The following is a 5,779-nucleotide window of genomic DNA, read 5'->3' as shown; positions in this document are numbered from 1 at the left end:
AAATTCCCAAGTATTTAATTTACATACAGTAATAATTACTGGCACGACGACACCACTAAGAAGCCATCTTTCCCTGGAGGCTAAGTATCCCCCTTTCCTGAATACGACGATACTGCTTTTATTCATATTTACATTTTTGAAGCGTTGAGCCGAAGCTACAAGATGTGGATTGTTTAAGAGAGAGAGAGAGAGAGAGAGAGAGAGAAAATCCACATTCACACACACACATACACCCCCAACGGAATATAGGCCTGCTACTGGTAGTATTGTCCGGTCTACCTCGCTTCATTGGGTGATTGTTCTGCGAAGCGTGACCGTAGTTATGGCAAACGCTTCCGTCTTTCTGCCTCCCTTGCCTGCTTGTGGATGGCGCCAGCTGGCGTTTTTTTCGTTTTTGTTTTTGTTTTGTTTTGTTTTGTTTTCTTTCTTCCGGGGATAAGGTCGTTATAATGCTACCAACAGGGTGCACGTACAATGTGTGTGTGTGTGTGTGTGTGTGTGTGTGTGTGTGTGTGTGTGTGTGTGTGGGCGGAGAGAGAGAGAGAGCGTGTGTGTCTGTGTTTGTGTTTGTGTGTATCCATGTGTGCGTTTGTACATGTGAGTATGCGCGCGCGCATGTGTGTGTGTGTGTGTGTGTGTGTGTGTGTGTGTGTGTGTGTGTGTGTGGTTGTATGTATGTATGTATGTATGCAGGCCAATGTATGTATGTCTATATACAAAGCGAGAGTGTTACAAATTCAGCGTGAAAAAACATCCCTCCAGATTTCTTTCTGTTTTTCTTTTTTTTTTTTTTCTTACGGTACAACGCGATTCGCTGTAGTCCTTTTAGATAGTTCCCTCTACTTCTTCCTTCCCCCTTCCTCCCTCCCTCCCTCCTTCCCCGATCAGTACCACCCACCACCCTCCACACACTCCTCGCCTTAGTTCCTCTGTCATCCACGTCACCATGGCGACGCTCTGAAACCTCAATGGAGCTCAACAACCGATTACCACGACCGTCGGAACACACACACACACACACACACGCACACACACACTCACATGTACACGCACACATACACACATATACACGCCCCCTCCCCCTCCTCCGAAAGGAAGATATATTGCAGAATAGTCTTTACGTGTATATCTATTTATACACATATATAATCTTTTTATTTATTTAGAGAGAATGAGGGAGAGAGAGAGAGAGAAAGAGAGAGATTAGTATATACACACAGACACACACGCATGCACGTGCGCGCACTCACACACACACACACACACTCACACACACACACACACACACACAGAGCCTTCACCACAGAATCCTTTCTACTCCGACGGAGCATAAAACGAGGCACTTTTCTGTGATCAATATGTCTGTCGGATGAAAGAACCGAGAAGGTGGTCAGGATAGAAAGAAAGAACGGAAGAAAGAGGGAAAGAATGAATGAAAGAAAGAATAAATGAAAGAAAGAAAGAATGAATGAAAGAAAGAATGAATGAAAGAAAGAACGGAAGAAAGAAAGAATGAATGAATGAAAGAAAGAATGAATGAAAGAAAGAAAGAACGGAAGAAAGAAAGAATGAACGGAAAGAAAACGGAGAGAGAGAAAGAGAGAGGGGAGGAGGGGGGTTTACACACACACCCCACACACACACACAGACGGACAGACAGACAGACACAGACAGAGTCAGAGAACACCACTACCACCTAACAAGTAAGTTGATACGTTCAGCCCAGACGAAAGTACACCCCCATCCCCCAGTATCGCTCCTCCCGTGTGTCATGTAATATTCATATACTTTGTTGACATTGATCTCGGGATTATAAACAAATTCTCTCTCTCTCGCTCTCCACCTACCCCCACCTCCCCTCTCCCCTTTAGCTCTTCTCTCTCTCTCTGTCTCTCTCTTAACACACACACACACACACACGTGTACACACACACACACACACATTATTATTATCATTATCATCATTATTAGTATTAGTATTACTGCTACGAAAATTCTAAAATCATCACGAAACCCCCCTGTAAAGTTTAACACTTGGTGTGAATGATCTTTGCAACTTTTATTTTATAGAGTATATCAACAATCTTTTGAACATCTCTCATGATCATGGATGGACCACATTCCAAAACACCAACCCCTAGTTGCTAAACGACCAAAGTCTCTCTCAGAATTTCAGCGGAGTGAGAGGGCAGTCTGAACTATATCTGATGCGATCGAGGAGGAAGTGGGGATAGAGATAGAGAGAGGAGGGTGTGCGTGTGTGTGTGTGTGTGGGGGGGGGGGGGCGTGGAGTGAGTGGGTGGTGGTTATAGTAGCGGCTGAGGGATGGAGAGAGAAATGGAGGGGTGTGGGGGGGGGCGTGTGGGGGGGCAAGGTCAAGAGTTTCCTTTATAGAACAGGACGAGCGCGTAGATCAAATAGAACGAACAGTTACCTCCGAAAACGGAGTATGGCTGCCGACATGGCGGGGGTAAGAAAAAACGGCCATTCTCGCAAAAGCCCACTTGTGTACATAAGAGTGAACGTGGGACTTGCAGCCCATGAACGAGGAAGAAGAAGAAGAAGAAGAAGAAGGAACAGTTTTCTCTCAACAGACCCCCGAAAAAAACGAAGAAGAAGAAGAAGAAAAAAAGAATTCTAAAGGTCTTCTTTGCTGCGTAAAATGAAAGAGCCTATACTTTGACGGTTTTGAGGAGTTTTTGTTTGGTTGTTTGTTGTTTTCAGAGTTCCGCCCCTTTCTTTTGGGCTGAAACCGGACTGACCCGAAGAATGGCAGACGACAAAAAATCTGAAAGATGGAGGTCGTTGATGCCTTTGGGGAAAGGATGCAAAACAAATTGAGGGTGCGGGGAGGGGTGGGGGGGGGCGGGGGGGGGGGGGGATTCCAAAGAGTAAGACAAGAAGAAAGAGGGAGAGAGAGAGGGAGAGAGAGGAAAAGAGAGAGAGAGGATGGTGAGAGAGAGAGAGAAAGAGATGGAGAGAGAGGGGGTGGTGGTGAGAGAGCGAGAGAGAGAGAGAGAGAGAGTGCGTGCGTGTGTGTGTGTGTGCATCTGTGTATGCATCTGTGTGTGCCTGCGTGAACGCATGTGTGCGCGGGCACGCGCACGATCGGGGGTGCACGTGTGTATGTGTGAGTGCTCGCGCGCGAGGCGGAGGGATGCCGTGAGAGTGAAGTGAATTATTCAGACCTGTCACACTTGTCACATGCTCTGGTGGCGTGTTTTTGTTTGTTTGTTTTTTTCCTTGTGACGGAGCAAAGTGAAAGTAGTCTGTGTGTGTGTGTGTGTGTGTGTGTGTGTGTGTGCGCGCGCGCGCGCGCGCCTCTGTCTGTGTCTCACTCTGTCTGTCTCTCTCCCCAACAAACATCCGACACATCTCCCCCCCACCCCACCCCCACTCCCGTCCCTCACACCTACATGTCAGAGAGCTTGTGCTTTCCGGATTGCTTTTTTTTTTCTTCTTTTTCTTTTTTTTTTAAAAATTTTTTTTAAAACCTGTCTTGTTCAATTTCTTCCCTAATTATTGTTATTTTTGTTCATGGCGGTTTTGTTTCTTTGTTTCTTTCTGTTAGTTAGTTAGTTTGTTTATTATATATATATATATATATATATATATTTTTTTTTTTTTTTTTTTTTTGTTAGTCACTGATGGGCGCGATGGCCGAGTGGTTAAAGCATTGGACTTTCAATCTGAGGGTCCGGGGTTCGAATCTCGCCTGGTGGGTAAAGGATGGAGATTTTTCCGATATCCAAGGTCAACACATGTGCGGACCTGCTTGTGCCTGAACCTCCTTCGTGTGTATACGCAAGCAGGAGATCAAATGCGCGCGCACGTTAAAGATCCTGTAATCCATGTCAGCGGTCGGTAGGTTTATGGCTGCCTACATTGCGGGGTAAAAACGGTCATACACGTAAAAACCCACTCGTGTACATACGAGTGAACGTGGGAGCTGCAGCCCACGAACGAAGAAGAAGAAGAAGAAGAAGAAGAAGAAGTTTGATACTTCTCTTTGTCTGTCATCTAGAAACGGCATAGGGGTGGAAGGAGTGTTCACAGAAGGGAGTTGAGGAGGACGGACTAAATTGTAATTTCAGGTTCTTTTTGCTTGACAGTTGGTCTCTTTCAAAGGGGTGTATAAATATTTTGGTGTTTTTTTTCCCCCTATTTAAACACACACACACACACACATCCACCCCGCACGCACATACACACCACCCATGCACATACAAATACGCACACACACACACTCTCTCTCTCCCTCGTCCCCACCCACACAAACAAACAGGCCACTCACGTGCAAGATTATTTTTGGGATATTTCCTCTGTTTAATCGATCTAATCATCTTTAGGCCAGCGGAATTCCCCGCAGACTCGTTCCCTTTGATTATCTCCCTCTGTGGCCTCTTTCAGCGAGATATCATGCCAAGGGATGTAACTTGTGATTGCATTACGGTAATGGAGTTGGCTGCGAGTTGCTGACCTTGGTTCTGTGTGTGTGTGTGTGTGTGTGCGTGTGCGTGCGTGCACGCGCGCATGCGTGTGTGTGTGTATGCGCACGCGTGTAAAACGAAGTAACATTGTGCCTTTTTCTTGCACACACACACACACACACATCGTGCTTTCTTTCTTGCACACACACACTTACACACGCATGTACACACATACACAATTACACACGCATGTACACACATACACAATCACACACTCATGCACACACACACACACACACACAAAAGTACATGAAGTCGCACTGCATTGTATTGTTTGTCACCGAAACTAAGTTCTCTGTATGAACTTCAAATCGGGAAGAGCGTGTCGCCACAGTGCAGCGCCACCCAAAAACATTTTCCCCTCTCTGTTAGTGTGTTTGAATATCAAAGTGGATTTTTGTTTCTACGGGAATTTGCCAGGGATATAACCCTTTGTAGCCGTGGGACTAGCACCCATTCCACCACTGAGGGTCTATAGTGGAGAGGGGGAGGTAAGGAGTATTATATTGAAAAAAAAAAAAAAATCCCGGTTCGTATAATTACATAGGATTCGAACTCGTGCACCCTGGCTTCCTAGCCAAGTGTACATGTCCACTGGGCCACACTGAGCTACAATGTCACTTATGGGTTCTTAACGCAGCACGTTCAGTGGTGGAGACTGATGGTTTCGAGTCTGAGTTCAGAATACACAGTCTCTGTGTGCGTTCCTGTCTCTGTCTTTAACACTCAACACACACACACACGTGTACATGTTTACACACACATTTCCACGTACACCTTGTCGATCACACAGGCTAAAGAGATCCTTACCACCACCACCATGCTCCGCTCCCCCCCAGACACACACCCCTTTCACCCGTCCCTCTCTTCGTACCCCCTCCCCCAGTTCCCACCTACCCTACCTGCCCCCAAAACACACACACACACACAGCAAACCCTCCCCGCCCCCCCCCCCGCCCCCCACACTCTCTCTCCCTGTCCCCACCCACACTGTGACAATAACACACACTTTGAATGGGAATCTTTTCTTTTTTCTTCTTTTTTTTTTTTAATTCAAGGGGCGACTCAGTGTCGCCACAATTTTATGTCCGTGAGCCAGCATGGCTGACGGTGTAACACACACACACACACACACACACACGCACGCACATTCACTCACTCACGCACAGACACACACTTCGTCTTTTCACGAGGACCATGTGACACACACTCCACCCAAACTCCTCTTCCTTTTACACGGGTGGTCCGTCACAACGTGTACACGGGGTACGTTCAGAACAGGCCCCAAT

The sequence above is a fragment of the Babylonia areolata genome, chromosome 25, assembly GCF_041734735.1.
Source record: "Babylonia areolata isolate BAREFJ2019XMU chromosome 25, ASM4173473v1, whole genome shotgun sequence".
Classification (NCBI taxonomy): domain Eukaryota; kingdom Metazoa; phylum Mollusca; class Gastropoda; order Neogastropoda; family Buccinidae; genus Babylonia; species Babylonia areolata.
This window is presented reverse-complemented; position numbering follows the sequence as displayed.